This window comes from Thermobia domestica, chromosome 4, assembly GCF_964235325.1.
Source record: "Thermobia domestica chromosome 4, izTheDome1.hap1.1, whole genome shotgun sequence".
NCBI lineage: Eukaryota > Metazoa > Arthropoda > Insecta > Zygentoma > Lepismatidae > Thermobia > Thermobia domestica.
Window position 1 is genome coordinate 65,137,206 of NC_137457.1, and position 22,157 is coordinate 65,159,362.

A 22,157-nucleotide genomic window follows, 5' to 3' on the forward strand; every position below is an offset into this window, starting at 1 on the left:
AATTTCTTAGCCTGCTAACTTACGTAATGTAGTTTTCAGATAAAATATTATTTATTAAAATGTTTTTGTGGTTTGTTTTACTAATTTACCGAATTGGAATCCAAATTAAACATATTTACATAGATAATACAGAAGGCTGTTTCATCTGTATGGTAGTGAAGTAGAGACCCGTGCCCTAGGGCGTAAGACCCAGTTTCCACCAGCGATCATGTACGATGTGAGAGCCCCGTTGCTCAACCATATGCCGAAATCGTAGTTTCAACTGAAGGAGACCTCTATTGAGTAAAGCTTGATCCAATTATGCCCAATCCTCCTTGAACACTTTCCAAAGGCCATAATGTGTGGTCGGACGACGCTTATTGATGTTCCTTTCGAGGAGGCCGAAAACACAGAAGTCCATAGGGGATGCATTTGGTGACTTGACGGGGATGACTCAAGCCGTTACGCCTGTCTCCTGTTTCATACGTGTCACGTAGGCCACCGTTCGTTTGGCAGTTTGGCTGTTGGCCTTATCCTCGTGGATGAACACTCTGCCAGTGTCATTGCCATACAAAGCCGGGGCATGTTGGCGATAGATGGATTCCAGTACATGCTCGATATAATATGCTGCATTCACCTTGATATTTGATGATACCAGGTGTATCAAAAGCTTTACCGTTTCACAGAAACCTGTCACTACCATAAATCCCTTTGGAAAACTCTGCATGCAGAAGCGAACCCACTTTGCATTATCGGTTATATTACTGCGCCGGTAGTATATTGCTCGCATCTGCTGGATTCTGTCAAATAGACCCACGTTTCATCTAAGGTCATCACAAAGCGCCATTTGTTACCTGCCAGGTAACCTCCACACAGGTGCATGCCACCAGCCGTTCTGCGATGTGCGTTGGCTTCACAACATGGATGCAGTGATTGTGTGCACTTCTGAGTCCCAAATTGTCGAATATGATTCGGTGTACATTTGCAGTTGACCGACCAAATGCCTCGCTATGTCACGTTGGGTGGGTGGATTCTCGTGGCTCACAAACCGGCGGACCTTGGCAGTGACGTCTTGACTGCATTCTAGAGACGGTTTCTTCTTTTGCCCCTTTTGACGACGCATGGCTATGGTTTTCTCTGGGTTTGCAATGCAATTGATGGCTGCATTAATTCCCTTATAAGACACTGTGAAACCTTTCTTCTTGCACTGTGTTCTTATTCGGATATAGCTGTAACCTATATCAGAAAGTGCTACGATGTATCCCTCCCAAAAAGGGTCGATTTTCGGCGCTATTTTGCTCACATATTTCTCTCCTGTGCGCGGCTTGTACACAAGTGTCTGGCTACTTGGTATTGCGTGAGCCGCGTTGCTGAAGCAAAATTGCGCCTCTGTTGGCGACTGCACCTCTGTGGCAAATTACTACCATAAGGATGAAACAGCCTTCTCAATTACTACACCTAACTCTTTGTTCATCGATTCAAGGAATATTTGCGTTTTATCATTTTGTTATTTTTCTGTTTCAGAATAAATTTAATATCTTTCCTGTCGAAACCAAATTTCCTAGTAGACTATATACTTACATTAACTGTGTACTCGTGGTGGTTAATTATAATACATTCATAACATTATTAAATATACATAGAGATGGAAAGGAAATATTATTTTAATTTATAAAAGAATAAACAACACACTAACAAAGAATTACGAGTACTGCAATGCTAATTATAATGAAGCATGACCAAATTTCAACTACAATTCTCTCCACTTCAACATTTTATCATGAGTAGAATCACTGCTTCGCTCTTATTGAAACTTTCGAAACGTCAACGTGTGGAATTTTCTACATACGCAAGTGTCTTTACCTCTTAATTAACAAAGCTGTTTTAGAGTAGTGGCGTGAGCATTTGTTTTTTAATGAAACGGTCCAGAGTTTGATTCCCGCTTACGAAAGTAGGGAAAATTTTATCATTTCCAATATCGAGTTTCTTCACAGTGCAAACACTAAAAGCATGACGACACATGTCCTATGACCTTGATACGTACTGTATTAGATCGTACTGTGTTTAGCAAACAAGTCATGAATACATAAGGCTCATTCTTATGGCCTAGCGCTTAGAAACTAAACCTTCCAAAGTATGACATAAGGCAATTCACCATTAGACAGTGTAAAAAAAATATTTTCCTTTCTCCTATCATTTTCAGTACGCTTATTTACATTTACTTCAGTATAATTTCATCCATCCTAGTGTCAGTGATTATTTTTGATATTTTAAACGGAGAAGTCTCACACTTATTTTAAACTAAATGTAAACAAACATGTCGTATACACCAATTTTAGTATCAACTCATTACATTTTCAATTTACACACACACAAAAAATGAATTTCACCTTTAATTATTTCATCATATCTTCATGTTAAAAATAAATAAAACATCCGAGAGAGAGTTTCGAACTCTCGATCTTCAAATTTTTTATGTAATTTATCAAGATGCTTGCCTGCTGGCGAAATACGTACGACCTGCGGCTAGAGCCAATGCAGAGACCACAGCGAAATGTAATTCCCTCTGTATAAATCTACACAAATTGTGACGGATCTAGGCTTACATTTTTGAACTTAGTGTCAAAAGTAGTTTCGAAATTTATGTGAATACGAGAGTACGACTGAAACAGCAGGAAAATAACCTGTATCTTGTTGGAATTGGATGTAATAGGTCTATTAAGGTCTCAAATCTTCAGGAATAATAATAATAATAATAAGACGAAGAATATAGAATACAATTAAGAATGCAAGGATAGATTTTCTTATAATTTGTAAAATCGACACTAACAGTAAGCAAAATTACAAATAGTCCGGATTGCAAAAGACGTATCCATACCACCAGTACGTTCCCTTCGTACGTCATTATAAGCAGCTAAATGTTAAAGAAAAGGTTTCCAATAAACATTAATGAAAAGAAAGTCTACTGAACCGTATGAAAATTTATGTTTTTAAATTTATATTATATTTTTATGCCGCCTAAGCTTGAATAGATGTCGATGATGAGAATGAAAGAAATAGAGGAATGAAGAATGTGAGAAGAAACAGAACCCTGATAAAGCCTGCATACACGGTGGTTGTCCAACACAATGCACGCTATGGGGAGCTGGGTTTGGTCCAGCGACACAACCTCAAGAGTTGAGTGAGCTAAAACTGAAGCGACTTTAAAAATGCAATATAGGCAGTAAACATCAATTTTAATATCAAATATTCAGATTTTTTAAATTTGTGCTTTAAAAAGTATTATACTTTTAATTATACCGTCATATCTTCAGATTAAAAAATAAATAAAAGATATCAGACAGAGTTTCGAACTGTAGATCTTCAAATTTTACAAGTTCTTTACGAAGACGGAGCGGCTCAACACGCTTGCCTACTAGAGGCATCTGTACAATTTGGAGTTAGTGCCTATAAGAAGAACAGAGTGAAAATGCTATTCCTTCTGTATAAATCTGCATGAATAGTACAGATCTAGGCGTCCTTTTTTAAAAGAAATAGTGTTTGAACTAGTTTCCAAGTTCATGTGAACACGAGTGTAGCACTGAAACTACCGAAACTACCTTCGATGTTCGTAGAATAGAACGTAATATTGAGGTCTGAAATCGTGAGCAATAATAATAATACTGTCATAAGCGATACGGGAATTAATGTTTTTAAGTTTTACGTAACATGGTTATGCGACTAACCTCAAGGAAATGTCAATGGTGAAAATGAAAGGGATAAAAGCGTGAAGAAAGTGTGGGAAAACAGAACCCCGAATAAACCTCCACACATGGTGTATATACAACACAATGCACACAATGGAAGGCAGGGTGACACAAGTTCCAGCTCTGAGTGAGCTATGTTTGAAGCTACCTTAACGATAACGCTTAACATTTCTGGTGCAGGGTGGACCATTAAATTCAGAAAACTTCAATAATGATAATAATAATAATAATAATAATAATAATAATAATAATAATAATAATAATAATAATAATAATTGATGTTAAAGATTTTAAAGTTGCTATAATATTAGGCAAAAGTTACAGAAAAATCGGGATTTCGGGAATGGGGCCCGGACCTTTAGAACACAGCTCCGCAACTACACAAATATTAAACGAGTGTTCCACTAGGTTTTATGTACAAAATATTCTACTTTACGTTTCAGGGAAAATAACTGTAATAAAAATAACCGAATATCAGTGAACAGTAAGGTATATAAGAAACAAACTTTTAGGATATGCAGTAGTAATAACAAAAGCTTTGGTACAAGAAAACCCTACATAGGGCTACGTCGATGAGCTCAGAAATACAAAGTAACAATATAGTGTGTAAGATTCAGTGTACAAAGCAATATTACATAAAGAATTGACATATGCGTGTACTATTCCGACAAACGAGATAAGAGGAGAAATGTTTACGATACTTTTCGTCTTACCTCGATTCTCATCTCGAAAGCGAGTCAAAAAGCTGAGTTAGCCTTATCCCGTCTCGAAGTGAAATGTTCATTCTCGTATCGATTTTGTTTGTTTTGTTTCGGTAATGAGATGAGAAATTGCTCTTCTCTTGAGCAATACTAAAGAAGACCGCTATATTCTTGATACGATCTAAGATAATCTTGATACTTATTATTCTTCTCGTAAAGATTTGGTAGCGCAATTATAGAAACATCCAACTATTCAAACGTGTTTCATGGCAGATAAATTACCAGGAAAAAAATTAAATTAGTAGCTGGGGATTCAACCCGAGTACCTTCAGAGTACTGACCGAGCGCGTTGACCACTGAACTAGATCACTACACGATGACTGTTTCGTCTTTAGCATATTTATGTTAGGTTCCAGTTACAAAGTTATACGTTATGTTTGCTCGTTTCTAAACGTCTTTGGTATTTCTTTTATTATGATATAAGTCAATAATCGTTGACATAGTTAATATTAAGAACTTGTGTTTTTCTAACACATTTGATTCACAATTTAGTTTTTTTCTAAACATCAAACTATAGATGTGACAGATTTCATTTTCATTTGCTTCCAAATCAATTACCATTACCTGGTCAAGGATGTATGTCTACCACGATTTATGGAATATATTTCAAGAAATATTAAAGAATGTAGACCCGCGACAAAAAGTCTTTTGGGTACATAGTAATGTGTTATTTTAACTACTATCTTGGGAGAGAAATACTCTCGGAAGTAAGGACTAAATACTAGGTTCTGTTTGGTTATCCGTTTCTTGCTACGTAGCATACATATAGCAGAAGCCAAACGGTTGGTGCTTTCGGCCCTCGTGCCCAAGAGCGCAAGAGCTGCGGTGTTACATTGGCAGTCGCTTTTGGGGCGAGTTTAAACCCTGCCCAAGGAACATTTTTTAATATTTTATAACATTTGTTCATTAGAATAGATGAAAATAATATTCAGAAAAAAATACTATTTTATGCAGATAATTAGTAGTAGTAGTTGTGGAAGTATAAGTAGTAGTAGAACAATAAGAAGGAATGATACTAGTAATAGTACTAGCAATTGTAGTAGGGACGTGTTAGAAGCGCAACAGAGCTCGTGTTGTTCCACCTTGGCCCGCATGATACACATTTTATGACCAACTTAAAACAGCTGTGTAGGGTAGCACGTAGAAAATCTGTTTACGGTAGTATACGAAAACACGAATTTCCGGGAGTTTCTTTTAACAAAGAAGACGCTTCTTCTATGTTTTAGCGTAATTAATTGAATACCTACCAAGATACACATGTTTCTATGGTAGAAATGAAATATTGTGTCACATTTATGATTTCTTTAAACGGGTTTTGCTAACTAAGATTGTTTCTATTTAAGTCTACGCTCGGGAAACCGAAAGTTTCTGTGTTTATTCTTTTTTTTAAAAAAAAAAATCAAACTTTTGCTTCAATTCTTTTTCTCTCCAACCATCATTTCATCACACATCTCTCACGTAAGGAGAAATTGGTAGTAGTGAAATAACAGTCGGAGTCGGAACTAGGTTAAATCATGGGATTGTGGGTTCAAATTTTACATAAGTCAATTTAACACTTTTAATTCAATTTGATCTTACAATATATATAACGGCATTTTCTTACTCAAAGTCCTCCATCTAGAGATGAGATGCAGGAATAATGCACATGCTAACCGAAAGTTAAAGAAAATGGAGTCATATCCAATTGAAATATTATCCGAAACATTTGTTGATATTCAAATTTTATATGTTTTAGTTCATTTTAGTTTACACTTCTTTACGAAATTCCAGATCTCGATTACTTAGAATATAACAAGAGACAGTGAATGATATATTACGCCGTGTTACAAGAGAGCACAAGTATTATTTGATATTGTAATGCTTCCAATAAAAGTACGCTTTTATTATGAATTGGGGATTAAATTACAGAAACGCATGTTATGCGAACACAAAATATAAATATTTGTCAAATTTCAAACATATGACATGTTTTCTACTGATACAATGGTTTTCGTAAATTGATCTGATACAAACCATATATCTTGCTTTACTCGCTTAAATTGTCTTTGTTTTTTTTTCGTTTTTTGTTTCATTATCCAAACACACTGGAAACCAGTAATATGACACCATAAAATATTATCGTTAGATTTAATGCATAAATGAAAAAAATAATAACATATTTGAAAAACTACGATGGTTTTGCTGGTAAATAATATTCTAGAAAACAAATATGAGAGTCAAACCACCTCGATCTGATACTTTATCATAAAGTTTTTCTAGAGATATTAAAACTGAGAACTTACAAAGTGAAGGTAACGAAAACGAAGAATGTGAAAGATTCAGAGATTTTACAAAATACTGTAACCTGTAAAATTAAATGAATGATTGACTAACATGGATTTTTCCTTGGTATGTCTAAGGTTAGATAAGATTTCTATGTATTTTGTCATGATATCAATCACACTGTAGATACTAACCGGGGTCTTCTTACTGATTTTTCATACATTGCAGTGGTATGGATATTTTTCTAGTTTTTGCTGTTTGCTATAATGACATATTCCAAACAAACTAGAGCACTTGTAGAACATTGTGTGCAGTTCTCAAACAACCAACATTTACAGTAATGATGATTGTCTGATGTTGCAGGGTTGAATATTGGAAGTGTTAATGCACTTTCGCTCGTGTACATACCAGATGACTTGAAACAGAGAATAGTCCAGAGTGTAGAGATAATCACTCCAAATATGTTGGAGGAGTCCACAATTGTTACAGTAAATTGTATTACTTTACGTCTTGTTCTTTAAGAGAACACGTTGATTAAATGTGTATTGAATTTATATGTCTTATACATAGGTTAAATATATTTTTCAACAATTAGTAATAATAAATAACAAAGTGTTGTTTTCTAGAAGGATTAATTTCAAGATATAATTCTTAATCCTCACGGAGCGTCTGTTCCCACAACTGTGTGTTCATAGTATACTATTTCATTATGTATTTTAGTATTAGAAAATTGTAATAGGTTATGGCTGGAAGTTGGGATCGTAGGGTTATTGTGTAAGAAGTAGGGAAAAGGTGCGCTATTTTTAAGGAATAAAGAAAACAATATTGAATGGCAAAGCAAACTTACTAAACTTGCAATTTTAAAAATGTTACTTTTCATTATGATTTCATGTTTGTGTTTGTGGTTCTTGCTACATTTTAAATTGTCATGTTGTGTTCTATTTCGACCTAGTTGCACAAAGGTGTCCAAAAAATACGTAGGTTACTTGTGTGTGTCAGTTTGTGCTATAAGAAGAATCACAAATGATTTTTAACAAATGCAAATTCTTTGATTATATTCCAGTGACACAATAACAACAAATCTATAAAATATGTTACACTGATCAATTACAGTAGATTTGTAAATTCTTAAAGAAAATTACGAAACTTATCTGCAAAAATAATAAAATACCTAAGACATCTTTATTCTTCCCGTATATCCGTGTTAACAATATTTATAGTGTATTTTATGTGACTGAGCCCATATCAGTCACGGACACGCAATGAGCGTCAGAATATTAATTCTGTTATATATGTAATTAATCTCAAACTCATTTTTATTTTTACAATAAAAGTTTGAATTTTTACACAAAAAATCACGCCCTTGTGTCCTCTAGGGCTACTCATTACGAATATAACATTTCAAATTTGAAAAACTCATACCACTTCTTAGTGCGATAGAATCAAAATTCACATTAATTTATTCCGGAAATACTTTCTTCCGATATATATCTGTTAAGTGTATTTATGGTAATTTGCTCATTTGTTTTTAGGAGATATTCTATAACCTTACATAGACTCTGGCGCAACCAGGGAGCATCGGAGCATTACTTGTATGATATTTGAGATTAATCTGATACTCACTATCTTTTCCAAAATAAAATTTGAAGTTTTATAAAGGTTCACTATCATACGCTTCGCCTTCTACGCCTCCTAAGGCGCTTCCATAGTAGAACAACAATCCAGATTTCAAAAGCAAATAACTCTTTTTACTACAAAAATTGCAATTTTTACAATATTTGACAAAAATGTTTCTGTTCTAATGTCCCTGGTAAGGACATAAATGCCAAATGTGTATATACAATTATGATGGGAACTGTAGGCCCATATCAGTGACTGGCACATGAAAGTACCATCTGAATATTATTTCTGTGAAATTTATGATTGATCTCACGCTTTTTGGCCTTCCCGAGAAGCAACGTGCGATTTTCATAACATTACACCCATCACATTTTTACGCCACCTGCCCTCAAACAGATCAGCCTTACAAAAAATAATATTCCAGACGACTATACTAAAATCCAGCATGAGTGTTATTGTATTACCTAGAAATAGCACACATGTGCCTCAATGACTTACCAATATTTATTGGATAAAATCGATTCAAAATGTTAATATTGAATCTCACATAAAGAAAATCAAGTTTCATGCATTCGGCCCAAAATATGGGTCAAAAATGACTGTCTCTCATTTTCTGTTAAAAGTTGAAAAAACAAGGCAGTTTCTCAACAATAATATTAAATTTCACATTAGTTTCATCTTTTAAAAATGTCATTCTTTTCCACTGGTGTAGAAAAGTTATACGAATTGTGAAATAGACAGTATATATACACATAAGCTGAAATAGAGAACTAGTAGCATTTTAATCATTACATAATGGCATTTGATTTCACGAGACATTAGAAATATTAACTAGATTTGTTCCAGAAGCCACTTAGCTGTTTTGGGTTTGGTTTAAGACTGAAGCAGTATGTGTCCGTTTATTAGAGAAAGAGAACAGTAATTTGTTTCATATTGGTATGACAACACATATTATATTGTTACTTTCCAGAATATCCACGCATATATAATATAAAGGTTCCGAAAGATGTGTAACGGTTTCGTTTTCGGCTAAGGTATTGTGAATCTGGTGTTTCACGTTAATGGAATTACGATTCCCCATGTTTATTTCTCTATATATTTTGTGAGAACACGTTAATTTAGCAATAGAAAATAGAACTCTTTTCGGTTCGGATTGGTTTCCGTTAAAAGCTTGATAATAAAAGGATATCAAATCTTTCTGTTTAATGCCCATGATTATGTCTCTTAGGTTGAGGAAGAGCGTGATTAAAGCAGGAGGGAAAATGATGGAAGAATTATGATGGACGAATTGGCGGATTGAGAAAATGGGAGGAAACAGGACTGTCCTGAGAAAACCTACGAGCACAATGTTGTCCATCTCAAGCTAACATGCGTTTTAAAAGAATCAGGTACCGTACCCATCCGATAATTCCGTGGCCGCATTCCCGGGTTTGATTCCCGGTGGGGAAGTCTTTGAAATTTTAAATGTACACGATGTATCTGTATCACAGTTATTCAAGGAACTCTGAAACGAGTGTAAAAGAATATAATAGAGACAACTTACGGAAATACTTTCGGTGAACTAGATAAAATAATGGCTTAATGAGCAAGGTTACAGTTAAGAGTTCAATTTCTTTTAAGACCAGTTTCCTTGCGTATATGTCCTTGCGTGTTTGTATGTAACTCTTACTTAACCTTCTTACGTGCCTCGGGTCCATTTTGACCAAAGCGATTTTTCAACATGATTATCTCCGACCCTATGTGAGCTGTGATCATCATGCTTCGTGACTTTTAATTATCTTACCAAATATGTGTTTTGTAAAAATTTCGATTCAAATCTCAATCCTGTTACGTCACAGTAGAAAAACTAACACATAAGTTCCTCGGGTCCATTTAGACCCATTAGTTCAATAAATATTTAAGTGACTGAAAAATCATTATTGAATGAATTTCTGATGATAATACATCTACAAAACAGTGCAAAAATTATTATTATTATTATTATTATTATTATTATTATTATTATTATTATTTATTGCACTGTCCGAAAATAATTTAGTTTCTTCCAGTATACTGTACTGGCAAAGTTTTTTAGTTTCTTTCAGATACCTTGTATTGGCAACATTCTTTAGGTTCACTTTAGATAAGTTTTTATTCGTAGTATTGCTTGTTTCCTCGTTGTGCAGTAATCACAGACCATTTTGGTGTCCAAAATGACTGCTTTGACACCAGAAAAATTCAAAACTTTCTTACTTTTTTTTTTTACGATGAACTGACATCTGAAACGGAGGATTAATTATCAGTGCACAATTCTTTGTCTTTGTCTTCCCTGTCTGATGAAAATTCTTCGGAAAGCTCTGATTGCAAACTGCATCAGAATCTCCCTCGTGGCTAAGCGGTTGCGCCGTTGGCGTGGGACACCCGGCTTCGATTCATGGCGGGAGCCCATGTGGTTCGGATTCCACGCTAATCAGTAGGTCTACGTCTCATATAGTCTCGCTGCTCAAAGGGACCCTAAACTAAAATCAACTCAACTGAAAACTACATAAAACAAACAAAAATGTGCTAAGAAAAGTGCAGCCCAAGAAATCGCACGATCGCTCCGTGGAGAGACACAGGAGGAGTGAGTTCATCAAACGACGAGTAGCCCTGATGTTCTCAGGAAAAGAGGTATTGCCACACGTGAAAGGGAACAGACGACAAAAATACGATCAAATACAGTTTGTGAAACAAATTTATCTGTAAAGGACATCCCAATCAGATTTGTGAGCAATGTCAAAAACAGTAAAATGAGTGTTCACATGTTTCAAGTAGCATAAAAGAAAACAACCACTTACGTGGATTTTGTTCTGAGAGGTTTTCAATAAAAGTTAACAGGAATGCATGACCTAACCTAACCAAAAGTAACCTAAATAAAACCTGCTTCCAACGTAAGTCAAAAGTATTATATATATATATATATATATATATATATATATATATATATATATATATATATATATCGGGTGTTTGTGCAGAGGGTGTTAAGTCAAAAAATACACTTTTTGGGAAAACTGATTTGAAAGTTTAAAAAATCGTCCTAAATCGGGATGACGAGTAAACACTACTTTAATATAAGATTTATGAAGAGACATATGTGTACAAACAGTGTGTATTATATCGCTAATGTCATGTAATACGTTTTATGCTTATAAGAGAACAAAAATGTACCATTTGAAAACTTCTTACTTATCCCGTTTTGCACTTTTGAAAATTAGACTTACCCCTACACCATATTATACAGACACGCACTTTCTATCTGCCTCACACACATACATTTTTGAATCAAACAAAAAAAAATAATAATAATTGAAGTTACAGTTCTTCAGGCTCTGAAACGTTCCCCATTGTGTCCGGCAAGACATTACGTGCAGTTTTCGCTGTTGTCAGAGATTTGTAAAAATCGTGAAATACATTTGACACAAATGGCAGAAGATCAAGAAGATTTCTCTTCTTTTCGGTGGTTATGGGTAGTGGCCCATCATATGTAAAAGTTGGAGTCGGAGTAGAGCTCCTTCCTCTTCTCCTGAAACTAACTTGCTTGAAGTCTTCCTCTTCATTTAAGCTAGTTTTATAATACATTATTCCCAAATTCTTCTTTTCATAATGAAGCCACTTTATATCCCGCCACGTTATCTTGCAACCATTTTCATCAACTGTACGGAGTTTGAGGGGGCCCTAAAAGTAGTTAAAAGAAGAGAAGAGAAGTTCAAAGATTCTTCGCGGGACATTTCTTTCACAACAAACTACTTACTCTTTCCAGTTTGTCTGATAAGTTGTGCCCAATCATGAGGGTGGTCAATACTACCGTTGAATTTCTTCTTTTTCTTTTCTATTAAGCTGTGATCCATGTCGCTCTCCATATGAGTATGTCCTGGTAGGAGGAACTTATGGTCGATAACTTCTAAATGGGGAGAATTTTGCAAAGCAGTCATGCACATTACAGCTACATGGCTGTTCCTGTTTTGTCCACTGCAGGTGTCGGAATACATTGTGAAATGTATGGCATCCGGGTTCAAGTAGTGAAGAAGAAATTGGTACAAGCAGGAACCGACATCATTTGCCCCCCTACCAGCTAAACCTTCATGCCATATGAAACAGTAACCTTGACCATCATCACAATCGTGCACTGTTAGGTTAAAAGTCCATAGTTGCCTCTTATAGAACGCTATTGAATTTTTAACCAAAGGTGTTTGTAGGCATTGCTGCATGTCAAAAGTTACGGTTTTCTTTCCTGGATCGTGTTTGGATAGTTCCTTGTCTCTAGCTTTAGCCTGGTAGGCCAGCTCAGCTTGCCTATGATGTTCATTTAGTTGTGTTTTTGAATCTTCATCACAGGAGCGTCATTTCAGATTTTGCTTGGGGAGGGGGCAAAACCTTTCGATATAAGTAAAATTTCGCGTTTTTCACTCATTTACTACTGCTCTATTGATAAAATCTATATAAATCTCAATCTCAGGGGGGCAAATGCCCCTCCCTGCCCCCTAAATGACGCACCTGCATAAAACTATACCAGGTAAAACAATATTTTTCTGTTTTGTTTACTACGATTTGAAATATGAAAACAGAATGGGCAACACTAATAAAAGCAAACACCGGTACCGATTTTTTAAAGAGATGTACAAAGGGACATTCTGAAAAGGAAAATATGAAATGAGTATTGGCGGTCAAAAATCACTTTTCTTGCCTTCGAGGGAAATCTTTATTGTCAAAATTTTGAAATCAAATAGTTCAAATGCATTGTATGCCTTTTTAATCTTGCCTTTTAATCTTTTGGACATTATCGAAGATCAAGGAGGTTGACAACCAAGAGGTTAGATTAGGTTAAGTTAGGCAAGATTTGATTCAGTCAGTAGGATTAGCTGATTCAATTATCCCTTATATATCAAACGAGGCGTGAAAATGCTCTATTTGACTTACTCTCAGAATCACTAGCATTGATTCTTCAGAAGAAGGGAGTTACTTTTCACTACCACTGTACACTTTAATATAAAATATCGTGTGCCCCTAAAGTTACCACTGAATACTTTCAGTGCACAACATAGGCTATAGTAGTGCAACATACTATCATCGTATGACATTCATTAATCTAATTTATATTCACAATTAAAAATTCTGTGTTACTATAATTACGCTATAAACATCAAATTTCTTTTTTACACTACATTTGTTGCATACATCCATTATTCTTGGTTAATACAACAAGCTGGTGGCTTTATTGTTTATAAGCAAACGCATTGGCTTCGGTCAGGGCCAACTAACTTAAAAAATTCAACTAAAACGGAGAAAAATGTTAAAAATACTAAATATGATGCAAAAAGGTTAAGTCATTTTCATCTGAATCTTGTTGTTGATAAGCTGGTTGCTCTTGCATACGCACTAAGGCCAGTATTTTCCTTCCCCTGGAGTTTTCCATCAAATCGAGTGCGCAAATTACTCACACCTAAGACTACGTGCTTTCAGTAGAAAACGCATTAGCGAATACTCGTGCATTTGTAAACAGTTAAAACTAATAACAATATACACAAACTTTAGAATAATTTTTATTCTATAATTTCATTCATTGGATACTATTCAAATGTAAGCAATATTCATTTTCAAGTTTTTAACTAATTAATTCTGAAGATCAGACTAGAGCTTCAGTTCCAAAAAAATAATTATGTATACTGATCATAAGGTGTGATATAGGTAGTACTATCTGTTGGTCAGCAGCAACGTCACTATTAAAAAGGCATAAGGTTTACGCCCGTGTGACTTACCCAATTCCACACACAAGAACGGATTCTGCTTAGGGAAAAGGGGGTTAAGTCAATTTACATGTGACTTAGCCCACTTTGGACACACACATTTGGGACAAACTGTGAGGGTAAAGAGTGCTAAGTCAGTTCAAACTTGACTTACAACTCTTTGCACAACCGTATTCGAAATTTATTGAACTACCTCATAAAACACAAGTTACTAACTTCGGTACTTATTCGAATTTGACTTAGCCTCTTATACACATGTGTAGAGAAAAAAATCTCTTTCCAGTGATAGTAAAAACTTAAAAATGGAATTTTGTGACTTAACACCCTCTGCACAAACACCCGAGAATATATATCTATATATATATATATATATATATATATATATATATACACACACACACACACATATATATATATATATATATATATATATATATATATATGTGTGTGTGTGTGTGTGTGTGTGTTTGTGTGTGTGATGTTTTAGTGTTCTAGATGCAAGGGCATCTCTGGTATGTTAAATTTCGGTGAATAATAAAACAATTGTAGAATTATTTCTAAATTTTTGAATACGACCGAAAAATATATCATGTATTTAAGAAATATATGGGGCCGAGGACATGCCCCCCCAAACAGTGTCGCTTGTCTAGATTTGACCCATCTTTTGTTATATTTGACACAAACCAGTCACAACGCTATTGCATGTACAAATGTAGTGTAAACTACAAATTGAAACAAAAAAATGAATGGGTCCATTTTGACCCAGAGGAACTTATGTGTATGCAAAAATCGAGGGACGTACCAGGGTTAATAGTGCAATATTACGTTAGTAGCTTGATCACTCGTTTTGTAATTTAGAGTCCCGTGGTCGAACCCTCTGAGGTTGATAAGGAACTTTCTATCAATTGCAATGTAGATATTACTTATGTATAATTACATGGAACATTTTTCTCTCGATGTTACCAGTTAGAGTTAAAACGACTTTCTCCAGAGTGGAAATACTAACAACATCAATTAACATGTCTACATCCTTGGTTGTCCAAGCCATATTTATTTTTTTCTTTTCTAATACAAAGTTATAACACTTACAACAATAAATTTTGAAATTGTAAAGTACTTGAGGAATTCAAGAAAGGGTCTCCACTCCCATCCTGTTTCTATTGTCTCTCCATTAAACGTTCATGAACAAAAATTTTCTTTTAGTATTGCCCTTATGGGCAGGAGTCGCAAAAACATATTGACATATCTTTGAAAATTCAGGGTGCTGTTCAGACCTAGAGTAGGTTTTTAAAAAACAACACCTACTTTCCTTTGCAGGAGTGTTTTTCATCTTCGACGTTTCTCTCCTTTATAATATTACCAACAGAATCCTTCAACGAAGGCATTTGATCGAACAGCAAAGAATCGTTTATTTAAACTCCTTTCTATTCGAAGTAAGCAACACTACTTTTTACCTGTCACCAAATGGGATGACCTCCAACAGCATAAAGCATAAAGTTAATTTACAAAAGTGCAACAACATTTGTGAACTGCAAGGTAGGGAAAGATGACGTCAGGAAAAAAGGACACTGCAATGACTGACAGCTTATCATGTTTAGAAGTTTCAATTATCATCTTTAACATAATCCATTTATAGAACCTCGTGTATGTGCCCATATGTTATATTGCGTACGTCGAAATACAAATCTCTTCCTAAATAATAAATTAGTGACCTTAATACTTTTCGTTCATTTTATAACCTTCTGCAATATGGAATATGAGAATACACGTTAAAGTAGTATCTGAAGCACATGAGCTCCAAACGTGAAATCGGTCCTGGGTCTCCTGTGGTAAAGACACGTACGAAAACTCTTTTCTGCATTTCCCTTCCCAATTCTTCATCCACGAATTTGAATCTTAACTTTTGACAATCTATGTTCTAAACAAATTTGGTGGTAATCCCTCAAGTAGTTCTTCAATTATTTGTGTTTCGAACGTATAACAAACACAGTATATATATATATATATATATATATATATATATATATATATATATATATATATATATATATATATATATACATAGATAGATAGATAGATAGATAGATATAGATATAAAGAAGTTTTGGTCAGCTAAGCCTCTTACATATGAAATGATATTTGTTAGCTAAATGTTAAACATTTATGCAATTTATGCTAAAGGAGACGGGCGACTAAGTCAAATGAATAATGACAAAATTTGGTCCTTGCGTTTGCTCACCGAGAGTTGAACCTGAGACCCTGTGCACCACTGATCCACTGAAAGATTTCGGACCCTCATTTTCGTAAACAGCGCACCGAGTTACATAAAAAGAAACGTTTCCCAAAATTCTAGAAATTTATGGTCAAAGTTCTGTTTGTGTAACGAGTTGCACATCTAGATCCTAAGATTCTTGCTCCGCATATATGATTTCAATACTAATTTCGCGGTGTCGAATTTGAAATCTCAAAAAATCGTGACCGAAAAAAACATTTAAGGTTATTTCGATTCTTATGTCATGTATTTATAAATTGCATACTATTACTTTATTTTCTATATAGAATTACCAAAGTTTTGTTCGTAAAACAGATTAAATGTAACAAACGTTTTGCTAGTGTAGGCAATTATAAATTAGACTAGCAGATGACAGTAAAATACTCTCAGAAAGAATGATCTGGCAGAGCTTTACTATAAGCACCCGGACAATAATTAATCAACTCCCTGGTGCTAACGTTAATATCGTGTAGTTCCGCCCCCGGCCTGGATAACCAGCTGCATGCGATCGGGAAAGGAATGTACAAGGGTCTGCAAGGACGTCACATCCAGCTGAACCCACTAGCGGAGGATAAGATGACACAATTCCACCAAACGTCGGGATGCTGATCTCGACCTTTCACCCGCTGTTTCAACTGGTCTCACAGATGCTCAATTGGGTTGAGGTCCGGTGATTTTGTTGGCCATTTCAGGTGTGGTAGGGTACCTGAGTTATTCTCAAACCAGTCCGATATGTGTCCAGCTCTGTGAACCCTGCTGTTGTCCTCTTGAAAAAAGGGAGTGTCTATAGCAAAGTCATCGCGAAGAAAGTGACTGAAGGGCAACAACTGCTCGTCTAGGATGTTCAAATAAACGTGCTGGTTCATGTTGTTTGACACCTCAATGACTTCGCCCACCCCATAGTACCAAAACAGCCCCAGAACATGACAAATCCACCCACGGTCAGCACCTGACCTTCCACACACTGCTGGTGAAATGCTTCGTGTGGCCGTTGGTGGACATGACGCCGGGAGTCATTCGAATGCAGGCAAAATAGTGATTCGTCAAACCATATGACACGGCTCGAGTCTGCTACTGTACATATTTGAAGATTATTGGCCCACTGCAGACAATCAACTTTATGTGCATGTATGAACAGTGTCCTTTTGCGAGGTACCCGACTCGGTATGCTCATTGCATGCAGTTCCCGTCTCTAAGTTCTCTCGCTGACAGGTCGACTGGGCCTGCATTCACGGACTGCAGAAATTGCTGGCGATTTCGATTCACAAGCCTGAGAACCTGTCTTTGGGTCCGATCAGTGAGGATCTTTTTCCGACCACAGTTCTGGCGTCTAGTTTCATGGCCACAGCTTGTCGACACGTTGAACAGCCCGCAGCGAAACACCAACCAATCGGTCAACTTCCATCACTATGTGGCCATTAGAACGACGAAACACAATTGCCCCTTTTTGCTACTCCGTCACGTTGCCATCTTACCGCACACAAACCGCTTTGATCGGTTCTGTGTCACTCCACAGTAATACCATCTGATCGCCTCGAGGCAGATTACGCAAGTTTGGCCATGTTATTCGACCAATATGCAATTTGTAACTGTTCGCCGATGCAGCTTTGCTCTGAAGTAGGGGTCATTAACTTTTTGTCCGGGGTCCGGGGTACACTTATTATTTATTTTTATTCAGAGCCTTTCCATATAATCCATCGGCAAATACAATTATAAATCAGACCAACAGATAACAGTTAAATACTGGCAGAAAAAGTGATTGATATTATTTTGTTAATAGATGACATTGCTTCACTGCTCCACTTAATATATATCTTTTTATTCAGAACTTATATAACAGCGCAGGTAACTATAAATCATACTTGAAATGGCAGTACAATACAGGCAGAAATGACTCATAAGCTTGCCGATAGATGAAATTGTTTCATATCTGCACTTATTGAATATCTGTTGATTCAGAGATTTTTCGTTTTTACAATTGTAGCTCAATTGGTAAGAGGAGCACTGGTAAGATCAGAAGTTTCACCGACAACGTTGTCTCAAAGTGTGCTCCTAGCCGTAATAATTTATAACCTCGGCCGGGTTATAATATATTACTTTTAAATAGATTGTTTATAAAATAAATGTCTCTCAATGGAAATGAAGAGCTCCAATGCCTCGCCATGGAAGATAATTTAAGAGCGATAGTTACAACCTGTCCACAGGCAATACACGAGAGGTAGCGTTTCCACGAGAGGAATTTGAAAAAAATTACAATTACACTAGCCAACAAAGTTTAACCTTTTCCTGTAACTGGAATAAGAACAGCTGATCTTTATGTTTTAGGGTGAGATGTTAACGAAAATTATTAAAATGCAAGGTTAGGTCTCGTTTTGAAGTTCTGATAGTTTTATTACGTTATTGCCTATGTAAGCATATATCTACCTTGTTATAACTCAGAGGAAGATCACTGAGGGCGCAACCGCTTTGCGTGGCGTTTGTTGTTTTCTGCTGGTGTTTCGCTGGTTCGTATCCGGCATATTTCGACTAACATTGATAAACTCCAATTTCCCTGCTATCTCATTTCCATATCCGAAATTTGCTGGTAGAAATGTTCCTCGTGGCTTACAGTGACAAAAGACCCAATTATCGTTAGAACATAAAGCTAGCTACAAATCGTTGCAACAAAATGGAGAGATTTAATATGAAGTCTGAATCAAGTCAACATTATAAGCAATTTAAGGATAATGAAAACTTAATGACAGTCGAATGAACTTCTTACCCAGAGGGAGAAAAGCCCCTGCCTGGCTAGAAAATGGAATACCTAATTTGGTAGAGTATGTAATGAGTTGTGCAATCCCTCATCATTGCTAGCGTTTACTAACAAAAGTCACCCATATAAACCATCTTACTATTTCTAGCTAGTAGTAATGTGAATGCTGGTAATGTATGGAGTGTTCTAGAAGAGGTAATTAATCAGACAAATCCTTGCTATATAAATATAATTTTGTTGTCTATTTTCACAACGTTTAAATGCCAATTGGTATGGGACAGGTGAACCAGATTTTCACTAATACAGATATATATTAAAAACATAGCAGATGCATGTTGTAATTAAAAATCCTGATTAGAATTGTTTACGCCATGCCCTGGTAGTGGCTACATGAATTCTTGGAAACAAAGGTAACAAAAAGAGAGATATGGATATTTGCATCAAATGTCAACAATATTGTCTCTGAATTGTGTGAAAAGGATAGTGTTAAGTTAGTGAACGGTGGTAGAACGCCCTTATCAAACAATCAAGCATATTTAACAGCGTATAAAATTACTGTTTATAAAGGTTTTCTGGCGAAAAAAGTATTTTTCGAAAGACAAAGTCAGCTTATTAACAAAAATTACTTATTACTATCTTATTACTAACCTATCTGTAGCATTTCCATGCTTATGCTGTTGAGAAGAAAGTCATAAGAAATTTCGCATTAAAGACAGGTCGAGAATAATCCAATATGCACCCTTACATAAAGTGTAATATATTGTAAGGTATATAATAAATGCGTTTACGGAACTCAATTCAAGAATAGTAGTAAGTCTTCATCATGTAATATTTTGAAATTGTGCATTTAATGTTCTAAAGAATACGTGATGTAAAAGGGCGAAATCACTATGTCTGTGGGGAAATATTCTGCACGGGATTTCATAATACGATGCCATCGGGATATTTATGTTATATTCACGCACCAGAATGCGTACTCTTCAAAAATAGTTATTAGTGTTTTCGATATTTAATGCCGGAAACATAAAGAAATATTTAAAGGTATTTTAAAGCAAAAGCCTAATCTCTTAGTAAGCCAATAGATATGCTGCAATTAAAAAATAATTCATGTGAACGGTGTAGTGTATGCGGAATTAGAGAACATGTAATTTATGAAAAAATGTATTGTAGTATCTACATAATTTGCGACAATGTCGTTCTGGTAATAACAAAATAGTCGCCATAGCCCATAACGAGAATTGTTATGACATTGATTTTATTTTACGCGCCATGATGCGTGAGAAATAGTGTACTCCTCGAATAATTTTACGTGGTCCTAAAATTTTAGCCATGGAATATTTATATTCAAATTTTATTGATTGGCTACATTTTCTATAAAGGCCTTTGGTAAAATTAACGATTGCCCGTTACGAAATGGATTTCACTCATTTATTTAACACACAAGTAATTAAGAGTACCATGGTGCCTTACGTGACCTTAGAGTATAATGATCTGGGTAATTAAAAAAAATAAATGGAAGGAGAGATTTGGAAAATGGCATAATGAGAAGAAGAAAGACTCAAGGATATGGGTCAATTTTAAAACAACAATAAGTTAAATACTGTGTGAATGACGTGAACATGCTCCGCATTGCGTCCTTAAAATGAATGAATGGATTTGAGCTTCTATCGGCCCTCAACCTGTTTGTTGAAGCAATAAGAGTTTTATGCGGGTGTAAATGTTCAGGAAAACGTTCTTCAATCAACACCATTGGTATTTTCCTACATAGTGGATACAGGTGACGAAATAACCAATCTGCCGGCTCTGTTCAGTGTCTCGTCTATGAGTCAGATCTACTAAAAACACAAATTCTACATTGTGGTAACGGACGTGAAGTGGTGTTGCGTGATAGATAGAAAGTGCAAGTTATAACTATGCAGAACATACTTGGCAGTAACAAGGGTCGTCTGTGTTACCCCAGAGACCGTGATAACACCATATATAACAACGCAGCACTACTTTTAATATGCGTTATAATCATACTACAACTAAAATTAATAAATTAAACATCGGCTAGATAGTGCATGTAGTATGGTACTAAAAGTGGCGAATGTTTCTGAAAGAACACCCGATGGTAAATAAATTTGTAAAAAATCACATGATTAATAAATTTTCAATTCATTCGTGGGATGCTATGTATGGTGGAAGGGTCGGCGCCATGAAAGTTCCAAAAGGGGAAAGAGCCAGAGAGTATCAAGTATACCGCAATAACGTCCCTCTATCCTTACTGATACAGCTAAGAAGAGATGCCGTTGCTCATCCAAAAATGTATGACGGAGACAGTGAATGCCTCGATATTTCGGACCTCGATGTATAATAAAATTTGCGGTATTATCGGAATAAATCTGTATCAACTCATATTGTTGTATCGGATTTGTAGAAATTTATGATTTCCTCTATGACGAGCATATGCGCACACTCCGAATGAAGAAGATTACACTTACTCAGATGAGGGGAGAGCTTTGTCCGGGTTGTAGGTGCTGGTGGCTGGAGAAAAGGATAAAAGTGTTAGAAAAACATGATGTATAGAGCTGAGAGGTCGTAAGATATGACGCTAGAAAGAGAGAGGGCAATCTTTTTAAGGATTGCATTAGACTGTTTATGAATATCAAGACTGAATGTAACGGCTGGCCTGCAGGATGTGACACCGAAGAAGAAAAGGACAAGTTCATACTCGAATATTATGTAAAAGAGGGCATCCACTAAGACAGAAATAGGAAGATGCGTAAGAAACCTAAGCCACGTATGCTGGGTGTAAACTGTCTGTTGCGTAAGTCTGCTAAGCGGAAAATTGGAGAAAATCACTCTCATTAAAAACCCCGAGTACTACTTCGATAAATTAACAAATCCAAATATTGAAGTAAAACTGTGTATTCCAGTTGGCGATACAGTTCGCGTGCTCAAATTAGTGTTAATGATAGTCTCGTTACTCCAGCGAAAAATATTAACGTATTAACTGCA